This window comes from Dermacentor variabilis, unplaced genomic scaffold (genome assembly GCF_050947875.1).
Source record: "Dermacentor variabilis isolate Ectoservices unplaced genomic scaffold, ASM5094787v1 scaffold_12, whole genome shotgun sequence".
NCBI lineage: Eukaryota > Metazoa > Arthropoda > Arachnida > Ixodida > Ixodidae > Dermacentor > Dermacentor variabilis.
Genome location: NW_027460280.1, coordinates 49,186,607 through 49,203,739, shown reverse-complemented (window position 1 = coordinate 49,203,739; position 17,133 = coordinate 49,186,607).

Genomic DNA, 17,133 nt, shown 5'->3' with positions numbered 1-17,133 from the left:
GACACTGTGACGCATGAGGCAATCATCGAGGCAGCTGCAGTGAGAGGCACGGAATCACAGGCCGCCCCCTCAACTTTGTGCGTTCCTTCCTTCAAGATCGCACTTTTTCCATACGGGTGAGACGTCGGGAAGGTTTACCCATACATTGTGGGAGTCCCACAAGGCTCCATACTATCACCCCTCATCTTTAATTTGACTATGATAGGCCTGGCTGAGCGACTGGAGGCTATTTCCGAACTGGGATTCACAATTTACGCAGGTGACATCACGTTATGGACTGCATCACGACCCGTTGGTGAGCAGCAGGAGACCCTGCAGGCGGCACTTGACGTTACGTTATTGACCACTACCTGCCACAAACTGGCATGCGGCCATCTCCAGAGAAGACAACCTATGTGGTGATCCGAGGTTCAACGCAGTACGAAGCAGCCCTCACGCGCACTCGCAGGCGAAACGCTGCAGCGAGCGGAAAAATCAGTGTGGGTTCTCGGGATACCTATTTACCAGGGGCGTAGCCAGGGGGGGGGGGGGGGTTATGGGGCTTCAGCTCCCCCCTCCCCGAAATTTTTTCGTGCTGTCCATGCACCGCCGAGCAAAGCAACCCCCGGCGCCGGAAATCATTCTGGATTTTGTCTAGAACGGGTTTTTTTTTCACGCTCGAAAAGTCATTTCACCGCGAAAATTGCGAACACGGGCTGGATTTCGCGACAACGCCCATGCACCAGGAGTCACATAACGCAAGCAGCCCCATCCGTGCACAAAGTTTCAAGGACGTTTTGATGGCGAACGGGCTCGCCGCGGCATCTCGCGGAGGCCGCAGAATCTACACTCTATCATGAACTCTACGGAGCGCATGGATGTCAATTCCGAAACTTTATGGGTATAAAGTTCCCATAAACTTTTGATGTGAAAGGTGCATTGACATTTCCAAACGTGTGCTTTAGATTTTCAATTGCGGAACTTTGTAAGTTTAATGTTCCCATAAATATTTGACGCCAAAGGTTCATTAACTTTTCCAAAGTTGTACATCGGGCCATACAACGAGACAAGCCACATCAACACACTATCAGACAAGTTGACAAAGCCCGCAACGAGGCTCGATGAGGCGAAGCGTTGTGGTGGTATCACATAAAAAATATCAAAATTTTTTTTTCACCTGCGCCAAAGCATCCAGTGAAGACACTAAAGCCAGCCAAGGTAACTACGTTCTTATTTTTTCTACTTTGACTTTTAATCGCGAGGACAAATTCAGCCTCTTCAATTTTTTTTGTTCTCGCTCCCCTACCCGCGGGCTGCCAGAGCCAGCCAGAGCGCATGTGTTTTTCTTGTGTTTCCCCGACCACCGCGCGGCGCACTTCGGTGCGCGTTCGGTTTTCTCTGTCCGAGTGCATTTTCGCCTGGCAGAGTTTTAGACGCTTTCTAGCTAGCAGACGAGAAAACGAAACAATGGTCGCTCGCCGACATCACTGTGGGGACTCGACGGATTGCACCGCGTTCGCTTGAGCGCAACCTCTGCAGAAAGTCTTGTCTCGCCGGTGTAGGATACCGAGCAGTATGCGCATGGTTCTTGGTGGACCAAGCGTCTCGTGTTTTCTTCGATATTCCTTTAATAGCCACATTAGTTGCCCAAAGTAGGCATTCGATTGTGACCAACATACTTCGCGTTTTTTTTTTCCATTACGGTGCCCCCGCCCCACAAAAGGAAAAAAAAAACGTTGCGGCGCAGCGAATTGTCGCATGGTGAAAGTTCTATTTTGTTACTTCTTTTGCGGAAAGTAATGGGCCATGGGACGCTTCAGCTGCCGGGTACTCCTATTATATTATTGCGATAGCAATTATATGGACACTCTAGGCGCATTCCTGCCGTCGCCGTCGCGCTCATGTTCCGCATGAAGTCCAAGGGCGATAACATCGTGACCGCGCGCCGCATGCTGTATGTGCGAGTGAAAGCGTGTGGGGGTGGGGGGGATGGGTGAGCCGACTAGAGTCTTGTGCGCGCCAGGGAGAAAAGTGAGGAGCAAGCGCGCCGCCTTCCGTCGCGCGTGATACATCGGGGGGGGGGGGGGGGATGGAATGGGGGCGGGATCTAGGATTCTGTGAATCTGTGATTGCGCAACATGTTTATTTGCCTTGTTTGACCCATTATACACCGTGACTTTTTCTTAGATACGTAGATTTATTGGCGACTTATACGTATGTTTAGATATCTTGTTGCGAGGTTTTGTGCATACGTGCAGTGAACTTTGTTTCCAGTGGCACTTTTTTTGCACTTTATCAAGCTGTATCTTCGCATTTGTATACTCCATTGTATCTTCGCATTTCCAATGTACGAGGGCGAGTCAAATGAATGCTAGCTTACTCACCCTGTGCAATTATGGTTCTGTTCATTATCTGCAAGGCCTGCGTGTAGCACACAGGCATGTCTCATTTACAAAAGTGACACGCAGGTGTGAGGATAAATGTTCTTTAATGCGCTCATACACTGGGTTGAACATGGTTGCGTGACGTAATGGACGCTCCAAAAGTTGAGCAGCGTGGTGCCGTGGGGTTTTTGACAGCTGAAGGTGTTTCCCAAAAAGAAATTTGTGACCGTATGGCTGCCGTGTATTGAACATTGCATTTCATTGGCCACTGTGAAGCGTTAGAACAAACGGTTCAAAGAAAGACATGAAAGTTGCAAAGACGATCCCAGACCGGACCAAACCATCGTGCAATCACCCCTAACAAAATTGCAAAGGTTGATGAGCTGATGACACGAGAACGGAGGATAAGCATCGATGAACTGGCAGAGCGTGTGAACATCAGTCACGGTTCGGTTCACCATCACCGTTCACGCCATAATTCATGAACATCTCGGTTATTGGCTCTTGTGTGCGCAATGGATGCCCAAGATTTTGAACCACCGCCGGAATACGGAGAAGTTCGGCACTGCCTTTACTCATCTGATCCGGTATCACAATAAGGGTGACGATTTCTTGCCTGCAATTGTGATCGGAGACGAACCATCATGCCACTACTACGAGCCTGAAACATGACGGCAAAGCTTACATCGGAAACATTCGAATTCACCACCCCCAAAGAAAGCAAAGGCCGTGATTTTCGCCGGAGAGGTGTTGTCGACTTTTATTTTTCGATCGTCAGGGGCCATTACTGATAGAATTTGCTAAATTTTGAGAGACTATCAATTGTTTCCGATATTGTGAAACGCCGGATCGGCTGCGTGTCGCAATCAAGAACAAACTACGTTAAAAATTGACGAATGGAGTCATCTTGTTCCACGACGATGCCCATCCCCACGTCGCTGATGTGGTTAATACAAAACTGGCAAAGTTCAAGTATGAAACGCTGCAACATCCGCCATACAGCTCAGACCTGTCGCCTTGCGACTTCCACATTTTGCGGCAACCGAAAAAACAGCTCAAGGGAACCAGATTCGTCTCGGACGATGACGTGAAAGTCAGTTGCCGACGTTTTGAAGCAACAACCCAAGGAGCTTTATGAGACGGGAATTACGCGACTCGTTTGCCAATGGGACAAATGTCTAAATGCTCATGGAGGCTACTTTTAAATAAAGTACCCCGTTTGTCATATATTCGCATTGGCTCACTTTCATCTGACTCGCCCTCGTATATTCTGCAGAACTCCTGCTTTTTATGCGTGCTCCCTGTTGCGACTATAATTTCGGTGCAACTACTCACGATACACGACCGGTGACAGCTGCTCCTGCGTAATACATTGGAACAAATGACAGCGTCATTGAGATTTTTCACTGGCCGTTGCATATGTACAAGAATGTAAACAAGGATCTTGAATGACAAAGTTTCATTAACATATTTGTCCTCAACTTGTTCATTTCATGGCCTTTACATTTTTCATATCAGCGGCATGCACTGCTTTGCTGGTTTCGAACTGATCTAGTTCTAAAGTTCGTGTGATATTTCCTTTACTTACTAAATAGATAAAAAAAAAACATGGAGCATTGACATCAGTTGTGTTGGGCACAATTTTTGGCACATACGGGTATAATATTTTATGAAAAAATACATATTTTACTTGTATTGACAGTGCGTAGCGTTCAAGAATTCGTTTGCAGCATCTTTGGCACTGGCAATGCAGTTATTATTCATGTATTTGATCCCTAGGTAAATTGTTTAAGAGGAAGCTTTAGCTCGGGCCCAACTACGACGCGGCCTTTTCAGATACATGTAAAACGCAGGAACGCTTTTCTGAGATAACTCCTGAATCGCTTTTAATGAAATTTGTTGCATTTGAAAGAGTAAGTTAAATTCTAGTGTCTGTTGGAAGCGGAATTTTGATTTAGGGCCCGAACTTTGTTTAAAATATTTTGAAAAATTCGAAATTTCGAAAAAAAATAGAAGCACGAAGTTTACAAAATAATAGCTCTGCATCAAGTACAAATATCCCGGTTCTGCAAACGGCACCCATTACACTATTCAAAGCGGACAAATTCGATATGTCTATTTGTATCTTACGTGAATTGGTTATGTTATGTACAAGGGTTCTGCAAAAGCCATATTTCCATAATACTTAATTTTTTGGGACTCATGTGTAACATCAATTTTGTCCGCTTTAGATGTACTATTATGTGCAATTCACAGAATTGCGATATCAATTTTCATTGCTGATTTACAGAGTTGTAAACTTCATAGTTTCATTTTCTGAAAATGTTTGATTTTTGCCACTTTCACTAGAATTTAAGAATCACTAGAACATAAGTTTTTCTTTTAAATGCGACAAACCTCATCAAATTTGGCGCAGTGGTTGCCGAGAAAAACGAATTCTCCTTCTACATGTATTTCGATAGGAGCATCCGACCTAATGTTTCCTCCTAGGAGGAGACCGAGCTGCATTGTGAGCCGTGTGCATTATTTCTTAAGGTGAACTTAAGAAATAAGCATTCAAGACGAAGGAAACCGCTGTTATACTTCATTTATGGCCCTATAGCGATTTGATAATTGCTCATCACTTCGCACTGCTCGTACACAATAAGCGGCGCAAGCGGCGACACAGCGCTGTGTCAATATCTTGTACTTTGGTCACCGTACCCGAACGCTGCCGGTCACATTCCCTTAGATGGTGGGTCTGTGTGTGTTGTTATGCTGACATTTCTTAATTCCAGAGAAGCATTGTTTACCTCTGCGTCAAACAGGAAAGGAGAGACAGTGCATTCGATACAGCAGCATAAACTCGCTCAGTTGCCAACGGTGTCAGCGATGGCATCCGCCTTTTTTCGAGAGAACTACACGGCATATAAGTGGGGTCTTATGGCGAGCACAGTTGTCTCTAATAATACTTCATAGCACGCGCAAACTGTAGGTATGATGAAGTTAAACAAAAGCGAGAATCAGAAGTAACAGCCCGTAATATATATGTGTCTGGCTCACAGTTGCAGTTGTTTAAGGGACTCGGCCGCTCATACTGACTCGTCTGTATGTTTTGCTACGTTTTGAGATTATTTCACATCAGCGATGCGCCGTTTATGCAATAACCGAAACTTACAGCGATCTGAAGCTGTAGAGGTAAACAAATGCACCGCTTTGACAAATACCACGTGGAAGGCTGCGCTCGTAGGCTTCTTGAATATGCGAAATGTTTAGTGAATGTGCAAAAGGAATACAAACACGTCACGTGGTTGCGCTAAAGGTCAATGGTGGCTGCCCGGCCGCGCCCAAGGGCTGAACTGAGTGATTGCAATAGGCAACGCATAAAAGCGATGTGCAATCGCAGACCTCAGCTACAACGAACTCAAGGCAGCCGCGTCGGCAGACGGAACTCAGCGTGCCTTTATCGGCCGCGCTGTTACCACAACAGCGCACTCGGGCCTGTTCATCCACTATACTCGATGGGTGAACGACATGCTGCCCCGGAGAAACCATTAAAAATAAATCGCGATCCACAAACCGCACAACCGACGTACACTCAACATGGGCGCAAGTACACAAATCAACCGGCGAAATCCCCGACACCCTTCCAAAACGTTTCCAGCGGCGTGCGCCAGAGGGCAGCACAGGATGAAAGAGGCGGATTAAGAATTCGACCGGTGCGAAGTGGGTGCAAATGACCACAAATGGTCGGGCAGATTCGGGACAATTCACTACCCCACTACGAGCAGCACAGGTTAGAGTTAAATGTGCTCATCCTTAACCTCAAGCCAGCACGTTGAGGCAGCGCAGCAAGGTAGTATTGATTGCAGCACATCGATGTTCGAGCGCTGTCATTAAAAGCTACATCAAGCGAGCAGCGCACGAGCTCGCGCTGCAGCGCGATTCGCACGTACGGTATACTGCGAACTCATATGCATTGCATCAGTTATTAATCAGTTGCTAAAGGGACAGATAGTCGCTACTACAGCACAGGCATAACTATAGTCGTCTAGCGGCATTCAGCCAACAAAGATTGCAGAAGGCCCGCCGTTTCGCGGCATGTCGAAAGACCCCTGCCGTCGCGGCGCGTACGATCGTGCGCTCGAGCAGTTCCGTACACATGATGTCTGCTTATCGCTGCTGTGAATTCATTTATAGCAAGTATTTCCTCGCGTTTGTGCGCCTGAATCTAGCAGCGTGCAAACCTTACCTGAAGTTCAACTTCGTACGCGACTCGCTTCACTTGCGGTTGACTCCGCGCTAAAACTTCGCCGCTTATTTCTTGAACAGCGTACACATATTGGGCGTTGCATAATTTCTTGCCTTTAAGCTGCTTGCCACCCCTGAAAAAATCTTCGGCGCCCGATATTCGCTGCAAGCCGTGGTACAACACAACCGAAAGTGGCGGGTCCATATTGTAAACGTGCTTTCCGAAGTAGATTACCGAGCTTGGTACAACCACGGCCGCTCGATGCAAAAGCACAGGTTTGCATCGGGTGCAAAAGCATTTGCTTTGCATCGAGCGGCCGTGGTACAACCCAGTTCAGGACAGAGGGCGCTTTTTAGCACCATTTTCGGTTTGGTTAGGGTTTTGTGGCAAATGGACGTGCTTTTCGGGGCTCCGCGGCGGCGACGAAATCATAAGTTTTTGTGTATGCTTTGAGCTTGCTTCTGTTTTTGATTTGCTGATTTTTTTTTTTGCCTTTAGATAGTAATTGTGTGGTTTTCTTTTTCTTTTTTCTTTTTTTTTTGTCTCGTATTTCGGGTGAGTGGGTGTGTTTCGTGTACATTTGGCTTTGCAGGATGGTTAGAGCGTCCTTTCGCGCCACGTGCTTCAACACGTGCAGCCGGGTGGGACTTTGAGTGTTTGTAGTCTTTAAATGATAGCTTGGAAGTGGCAAGACTAATAGCTATTAGTGTTTTACTGTGCGTGTTTTGGTAGGAAAGTGAGAGCGTGGCCGCGTGGTTGAGCGCGTGCGAGAGCGTGTCATACTGGTGTTGGGCTGCTGAGCACGAGGTCGCGGGATCGAATCCCGGCCACGGCGGCCGCATTTCGATGGGGGCGAAATGCGAAAACACCCGTGTGCTTAGATTTAGGTGCACGTTAAAGAACCCCAGGTTGTCAAAATTTCCGGAGTCCTCCACTACGGCGTGCCTCATAATCAGAAAGTGGTTTTGGCACGTAAAACCCCAAATATTATTAGAGCGTGTCATACCTTCGGTCTCCGCGGCATTGATTGCTTTTGAAACCGTGGTGAGAGTTGCTTTGCGACATTTTGAGGATTTGGATCCTGTGCGTATCGGTTTTTGCTAAAATGCACGTGCTCTGCATTGATATAGTATTGTAGTATTTGCATTAGTAGTAACATTATTATAGTATTATAGTGTGTGCAGAAAAAGCGGTGCAATACATGGCGAGAAAGCCGGAAAAGCAGGCAGTCCGGGGGGGGGGGGGGGGGGGGTCCCTCAAGGCAGATGAGGAGACGGATGAGAATGGAGAGGGCGTCGAATCAACCGGCACACAATGTGATGTGGATACTAGGCTGCAGAAAATGGAGGCTTTCCAGGAAGAGCTTTCAAATAGGTGCAAGAGCTCAAAAATGAGCTAAACAGGGAGCGTGATGCACAAAAGGTACTTGAAAAGAGACTTGAAGCAGCCAAGGAAAAGCTGAACAGGGCCGCTATTGTGAACGAGAATGTGCGTGACAATGGAACGCAGACCCCTGAGGTGACACAGAGAGGGAGTGTCAGCAAATTACGTGGAATGCTTCAGCGTGATGAAAGGTTAGCTGGAAAGAGCGGCACCTACCTCGAGGCCGCCACGCGGAAAAAGCAGGAGCCAAAGGGACAATGCCCCTTGTCGAGTCCGAATCACGCGGAAAAGGACAAAGGTAAGATAGGGAGAGCTAGGAGAAGGGGAAAGAGTGATTATCGCCGGCGACTCAAATCTGGCTAGGTATCTCAAAAGCAATTGTGGAGAGGGCGAAAGGCGATAAAAGAGTGGCGGTAGGGACATTTCCAGGGCGAAACACTGGGTTCTGTCATGGAGCGAGTAAAAGAAAAGCTCGCGGAAAATGCCCACGTGCGCAACCTTGTCATAGTAGCAGATGCGCTAAATGACGTCCTAAACAGGAAAGGGACAGGACTAGCCCAGCGCTTGGTGAAGGGGGTGGACGACTTGCGCGAGCTATCCACTCAGGTGCAGATCGTGGTGTGCACGGTGCCGGAGGTGCCTGTACGTGACAGTCACGTACAAAGAGCCGTAGTGGCTGCTAATGAGGCAATATGGAAAATGAGCCGAGAGAAAGGCTTCGAGGTTGTCGAAGTAAACAGGGAAGTGAGAAGGTGTGGTGGTTTTAAACGAGACGGGATCCACTTCAATTACAGACTGGCACGAGAAGTTTCAAGCATGGGCAGAGAATAGTGGCATTTTGAAATAAATTGAGAATGGCTTCAGAATAGGTAGGCGTTCAGATGATAACTTATTTGTTCTTACTCAGTGCATTGAAATACCTAAAGCAGAAAGCAGACCGTTATATGTGGCCTTTTTAGACATTACAGGAGCCTATGACAACGTAGACCGCAACATTTTGTGGGATATTCTGGAAGGGGAAGGTCTATAGGTGACGACTGTCTACAGCTTTTGAGAGAGATTTACCTAGAAAATACCGTTTACGTTGAATGGGACTAGAAGACGTTTGCCCTGGCTGAGTAGCCGATTGAGTTAGACCCATTCCCTCGGCGTTTTGGAAAGTACCCACTACCTCGCCTTTTTTATATCTTCGTGCACACTGCTTCATTGTCGTTAGGGCCCACTTTTATGCACACATGAGGCCAGTGTAAGTTCATCTTGTTTGCAGTGGGCATCGCGCGTTTGAATCGCGTAAGTAGACCAGGGCCACGAGATTATAGGATTCTCGCATAGTGAAGGCGTCACACCGGCGGTGGTGTCGTTGTCACGGGTTCACTGGAAGAAGTATTTTTTATTATAGAATTTACTCAGGTATCGTTCTTCCCTACGAGAGAGGGCTTCACAGGCAGTTTTAAAAAATGGGTTATACCTAGCGTCCTTTAACCAGAGACCTTGGCTAGTTTACAGTCGAGCACATGAGCAAGCTGCAATTGTTCGGGGTTTGAGCGGCGCGCACTCTCATAACTTAGCCGTCACGCATTTTACACCGACTTGTCAGGCAGCGTGCTCCACCACCGCAGTCCCGTAGATCACGAGACGCCCCGCATGGTACTTTGCTCCCAGCAAGAGACCCTTGAGTAAACACGAGGAAAGACTCTTCGCACCGATACTAGGGTGGCTAGACCTACCGATGCCCTGCCATGGTTCCGGGGACTGTAAGAAGAGACCCACGAGTAGACACGGGGGGTTCGAGCGAGGCGAGAGGGAAGAGCCGCGGAGGCGAGCCGAGCCAGGGAGACGGCACGGGGAGACGCACGAGAGACGCGGCCGAGGAAGGCAGCAACACGCTTCACGCTGGCGCTCTGCAGATAATAAACAGTTTTCATTTGAATTAGAATCCACCCTTTTTCATTTGCTGTCATGGCGCAGCCGACAGGATCTGCAGACGCGTCTTTCCCGAACGAAGAACGAGCGGCCACCACGGAGCCCAGCAGAACGCCATCGGTGAGCTCGGAGTCCACATTCATCTGGTCACCGGTGAAATCAACTGTCCGCCACGTACTCAGTGCCCTGAAAAAGCAACGGCTGACTGACGAGCTGAGAATCCGTGGACTTCCGTGCAACGGCCGCAAGGACGATCTCGTGACCCGTCTCCAAGACGACAACACTCGCCTCCAGGCCTTGTTGGACACGTCCTCGGACTCAACGACCAGCCAGACCGAAGCTGACGGCGACGACCACGAAAAGGCGGACTCCAAGGCACCGGCTACGATCGAGAGTCTGCGTGCAGAGGTTGACCAACTGCGACGGCTTCTAACCCAGTAACGCGGGTCACACGCTACGAATGACACAACAGGGGCACCGAAGCCAACGCAGGCGCAAGCTGGGGACGAAACGGGCTCCCAACGTTTCGACGGGATCCAAGGCCGCGCTACGGCAGCGAACCAACGGCCTGCAGAAGTCAGCCGTGACGCACCTCCACAGCCCTCGCCGGAGAACACCACCGCCACAGCTCCAGAGGGTACGTCAAGCATGACTGAAATCGTGGCCATGTTCGCTCGCGCGCAGCTGCAGATGACGGAAGCGTTGTCGAGAATGTCCGCGCCAGCTCCGCCCATGCTGATCCAGTCTACGAACGATACCGCGTCCGCCATCCCCGAGTACGACGATGATGTACAACGAAATGTCCAAACGTGGATTACGCAGGTGGAACGCATTGTTGCACTGGCCCACTGGTCCCCACCACTGACGCTCGCAACGGCAGCAACCCGGCTGCAAGGGGCCGCAACGGACTGGCACAGCTCTTACGGTATGGCATGTGAAACGTGGGACCTTTGGAAGGAAGCACTTGCCTCTCGTTTCGACCGGAAGCTAACAATGCAGGAGTTCTTGGACCTGCAAGCTTCACGAAAACTGCGCAATTCGGAGACCCTAGTGGAGTACATGTACTCTAAAAATGCTCTACTGGACAAGTCTCCGTACCCGCTTGCGAATGAAGAGAGAATTTCGCTGATACTTAGCGGGATCGAAGACGACACCTGGCCGAATCCTCTCGCTGCACAGCCCTGCAGCAGCGTCATTGATTTGATAGACCGCGCAGCGCTGCTCGACACCAGGCGGCGTAAAGCAATAACGACGCAAGCAGCGCAGTTCCGACAATCTCAAGCTGGGCAACAGAGCCAACGGAACCAAATGAGGAGCAGCTACGAGAACAGAGCGACAGCCGACGACGGACGCCCCGAGCCGAGCACTCAGTCAATGCGGCGCCAACACCGAGAACCAGTTCGAGCTGCGCGAGCACGAGCCTGCTTTAACTGCGGCAATATGGGACATTTGTCGAGGGAATGCACCAGACCCAAGACGGAGGCCACAATCCACGCGGAACGACGCCGAGAAGCCAGATACGACGCAGGCAACGCCGGCACAACCTCCAGGCAATCGAACTGCTTTCTGCAATCGACGGGCGGCACCCTACCCATTGTGAAGGGCTTCGTTGGGCCGACCGGTCAGAGTCTGCATAGACAGCGGCTCCAACGTCTCCGTCCTCGGCGAGAGCTCCGTGGGCCCTGAGGTTCATCCCCGACCTTGGACGTCTCCCGATACGATAGAAGTGCTCGACCGGTGCATCAGACCGGCGAGAGTGGCGACTCTGAACGTGACCATCGGAACATCGACCGTGCGGCTCGAGGAGGTAGTGATCGCGCCCTTGCCAGGTGCCATGGACCTGATTCTTGGTTCGGACTGGCGTAGCGCTGCGAATGTTGACGTCACGTTCCACCCCACTAACGACGTCACCCTCGTCCCCGTTCAGCCATCGGTGAGTGAGCCATCGGGTCACGCACCAGGCGCACACGGTGCGCATCGCGTCGGAGAAACCCTAATAACAGCCTTTAGCAATCGCAGTTTCCTAGACGAACTAGCGGCGAGCGATGTCGGCTTCGTACAGCTAAAGACGAAGGACACCGGTCCTGACGAAGATTACACCAATCACGTTGAAGAGGCATGTCCCGCGGCGCAAACGCCGACGAACGAGATGAGCTGCGCTCAATTCTTCATCGTCACCATAAGGCGTTCACCTCGAGGAAGGACGCGCTGGGGCTCTGCGCTCACGCTGAGCACAGCATCGATCTCAGGGACGATATTCCAGTCGCCTCAAATACATACAGATCCTGTCCCGCGGACCGCCAGTTTCAAGAGAGCGATCCCGAATGCCAAAAGTTCCGGGCGGAAGCAGGAACTGTTAACTCCATCTACGAAGTGGAAGACGACATCGTGGTGAGAAGATCAATCGAGGGCGGACGAGCTTGCAAAACGGTGGTGTTTCCTGCGGCGCTCCGAAGCAGCGTAATGACAGTCTTTCATGACAACAACGGACACTTCGGAAGCGAGAAAACGAAAGCCTTGATCCAGCGAAAGTATAGGTGGCCATCTAAAGTAAAGGACATCCGCCGCTACATCGAGTCATGCCACACGTGCCAGTTGATTAACTCAAGAACAACACGAGCCGAAGGGTGCCTCAGCCCCAGAGAAGTTCCAAACGAGCCCAATGTTGTCATCTCTCTCGATCACATGGGTCCCCTGGATGGAGGCGAAGGTTATATCCTCGTATGCATCGACCACGCTACAGGGTACATGGACGCGGCAGCAGTGCCAAGCACATCTTCCAAGTACTACCTGGAATTTCTTACGAACCGGTGGATCCCACGATTCGGCGTTCCAAACATCATCCTCACGGATCAAACGAAGGGCTTTGTGAACAAACGAACAGCGCAAGTTCACAACAGGCTTGGAATCCACCACATAAACTCTCCTCCGTACATTAGATGTCTTATACGAAGGGCCATTCGAAATAACGGCACTTACAGGTCCCAACATGGCTGTTATAAGCAGGGCTACCCCCATCCCCGGTAGATCAAACGAAAAAACTGTAAACGTCGAACAGCTGAGGAAGTACAAAGAACGCGCCTTGGACACCGAGGAATTGACATCGACGGACACGTGCGCCTGAGGACATTCGCAAATTTTGTGTAGGCCGTGTGAGCGGCGCGCACTCTCATAACTTAGCCGTCACGCATTTTACGCCGACCTGTCAGGCAGCGGGCTCCACCGCCGCAATCCCGTAGATCACGAGACGCCCCGCATGGTACTTTGCTCCCCGCAAGAGACCCTTGAGTAAACACGAGGAAATACTCTTCGCACCGAAGCCCTGCCATGGTCCCGGGACTGTAAGAAGAGACCCACGACTAGACACGGGGGTTCGAGCGAGGCGAGAGGGAAGAGCCGGAGGCGAGCCGAGCCAGGGAGACGGCACGGGGAGACGCACGAGAGACGCGGCCGAGGAAGGCAGCAACACGCTTCACGCTGACGCTCTGCAGATAATAAACAGTTTTCATTTGAACCAGAATCCAGCCTTTTTTTATTTGCTGTCAGGGGCAACCACAGACCACACTCAATACCTTGAAGGCATGCTCCCCCTGTGATTTCGTCGAGAGATGCAGGTGCCACCGTATAGGTGTTCTGTGGTGCCACCCTGAAGCTTATGCATGCTTTCTTGATTAACTTGCTACTTGTGACATATTTCATGATTACGAATACGAGATGCCACTGCGGCACGGTATTTAATGTATCATTAAGCTCATATCATATCAGTCAGATTTTAGCTACGATCCTCGCAAAGTGCCTGTGTTCGAGCATGCGCAAGACTACTCATAGCGTTGTTCCTTTGATTTGGTCCCGGGAAACAGTAACTGATGATTACGAAACTCGGAATTGTAAAATGTGAGTCTATCGCGTTTGACAGCGGTCGCCAGAGACCCCCGCCCGCTCATCCAACATATGCTGCAAACAATATGCTAGCCGGTCGGGTGGCTTCCGCTTCGCCACCGTCGCGTTCGCGCCGCGTTCGCCGCACTAGTTATTCACGAGCGCTGTTATTAAACGACGCTTGAGAATCATGCTTCTCTCGCCCTCTTCGACGCAAGCGAGCAGCGGCGCGCGCCGACGGTGGCAGCGCCGCGATAGCGGAACGCAGCTGCTTCGCGGCCGTTTACAGCGGGTTCAAGTTTTATTGCGAAGCAATACTACTTTAGGTCGCACTTCAGCCCGTTCCGTGGCGAGGCGGTGGTAGGCACCATTGACCTTTAGCGTGACCTCGCTGCGTGACGTCACACCACGTGACCTAGAGTGACGTCACACCAGCTGTGTAAAAACGGGGCCCCATCTCACGCCGTCGCGAGGCGAGGCGGTAGCCACCAACGGCGGCCTAACTCCCGCTCCTCTCACCAGGGGCGCTACGGTCACTATTGCTTCGCAATCATCAGGCTTAACCAAGCTAAGCCACGGCCGTTTTCTTTTTTTTGACCAAGACTGTACGTCACTCAAATACTGCCGATTGTCGCACGGAACGAGCAAACGATTGAATATTTATACGTGCAAGAATAAGAACCTACTGCAAAGCCGTCAGAAATATTTTATGCTGCTTTTTACAGTAAAATATATCAACTTAGATTAATAAAGCACGTTTCACGCTATTTTCGACGCATATTTGCTGCCCTCAAATATCGGCAACAGCGGGGAGACTTCGCTCGAAATCGTCGCTCGCATGGGGTACGCAAATCGCATACAAACACAACTTGGTTATGTTGAGGTTCTTAATACATGGTGTTCCATGGACAAGAGGCTATGGAAAGTTAAATATTTATATCGAATATTTCGTCATATTGAAATTACTTGTATCGATGTTTAACTGTATGTTATGCAATGGCACTTAGGGCAGAATTAAGGTAAATGGCGCCAGTGAATCTCTGTATAGTACAGTTAAACAAGAAATAAGAAAAATGGCAAAAGTGAAAGGTGAAGTCCAACTAAGATATGCAAGAGATTACAAGATGCACAAAGGAAAAAAAAATACTGGTTTAGGAATTTAAAGTACGTGCTCTTTTCTACGACGCGAAGGAATGCCAATTATGTAGGATACTTGGTTGAAACCGACACCTTGTTTCAATGGCCACACAACTAGCATGATGTAATGGACGCTCGGATGCTATAGATTTGCTGGAATCGGCATGAACTCCATCGGTGTGTCAAATACATGCTCCAAAGTGGTGCGCATGCTGTGCCACATCTTTAGTGGACTGGGAATGGTACAATGATCAACGACTGGGTTTCAAGCCGCCGGCTTCGGGCGACATGGCGTCATGTGCGGTGGGGGGGGGGGGGGGTAAGAGAGGTGAAACACTCGGCTCGGCATCACTCAGGACTCGGAAAAACCATTGACAGTCACTGTACCACAGCCGCACAGTCACTGCTCCTGCTCCGCCATTCTAGTACAATCGATTTAACAATTTCCACCCCACTCCTGTCAAACTCTTGAAAACGATTGATTAATCAAACGGGTTTAATTGATTAAGTCGATTAAGTGAAAGGTGGACGTAATGAAGATTAATTGTTTTGCGGGATACTTATAAGTGATTAATCATTGATCGATATGTTTCCATATTACCAACCCTGGTACATTGCACGAGGAGAGGTCCGAGTTGTGGCAACACAAACATTGCTGCTGCTTCAGGACAACGAACCAAGTCATAATGCTCCAGCATCTGCCAGTTCCTGGCCAAAATGAACATCGCCATTCTGAAACAGCCCACTTAACTCCTTGACTTTGCCCCCAGGGACTTTTACAGCGGAGCTGTTATACGCTAGGTTCTGGCAGTTTGTGTGTTTGGGCAAAAATGGCGGCCACCCGAGAGCTAAAAGAGCCAAAGCATACAGCAAAAGCATATCGCCGGGTATGCATCCTTGCTCCATGCGGGCATGCCCAAGGAGGTTAAAGAAAAACTGCTGGAGTGGAAACTATGCCACGAAGGTGAAGCTGCAAAGGAGGCCACAACAAAACAATAAACGATAAAAATTGTGAAGAAGTGCTTTTCGCGCACTTTCAATGTGTTAATCAAGCTCCTTCGTTAATCATGGCTTATTTTACCAGACAGTTATGTGCACCTCTGTATTACTGGTTTTAGTGTGAAATCTGAATGTCCTGGCATATTGTATTGGGGAGAACATCATCAATATTCAGTAGTTGCTATTTTTGTTGGGAACAGCCAGCTTTTTCTAAATAGCCTAGCATTACAATAACAGAGCCAAATCACTCAATCTGTAAGCGGACCTGACAAGGCTCTATTTCAGGTGAGGGAGGGCAAGCATTGGCTTCACCTTTCCTGGTGAAAAGCTACGGGAGCCTCCACTCCAGCAGTTTTTCTTCAACCTCCTTGGGTATGCCCCAGCTGCGTTTGACCATGAGAAGTGTCAAAACGTATTATGATAAAAGAAATATTGTAATAAAATAAAGTAGAACCGAAATAGACACTATTTAGTATGGATTGCCGTTTGACGTCACGGGCTCTATAGGCAAACCATAGGCGTTCTGTGGGCAAACCAGGTAACATTGTCTCAGTTCCGTTCCACCCGTGCAATCGGTAGGCTGTGTACGGTAAGGACTTCGGAAGAACAGCGCGCCTACGAACAACACCATCATGAACAGAAGCAGAAATGTGCGCAGCGACGGCGAGCGGTATGTACAGACGAAGATCATGCCGCAAACACCAAACGTATGCACCGTTGATTGGATAACCTCAACCCGTACAGACTCCACTCCCATCATAATTGTGGGTGATTTCAACACAGACGTGTCTTGGCCATACGGAAAGTGGTTCAAGGCATTTCTCTCTGAAGGAGTCAGCGTTTAATGTCGCATAAATGTCAGTGTGCCCACGACGCGTCATTGGTCGTGTATAGACCTCACATTTGCCAGGAACCTTTCCAGTGTTGCCAGAGCCACTGGCCGTCATGTCATAGCGATCACAAAGCGATTGCCACCTTGGTGACCAAATAACAAATAAAAAAAGCAAACGAAAGAAGGTTAAAAATTAGAAAAGCATCGAGTATGCGAAAAAAATTTACGAAAAATTAATTGTGGCATGTGTCAATCAACACATATATACATCTCTGCCAGTCATCCACCTTCACAGAGTGGAACGGCTGAATTTTTCTCATTCCCCAAGCTGAAGGTGCTTATCAAGGACGCTCGTTTTGAAGACCTGGAGGCAATGAAAAGAGCCA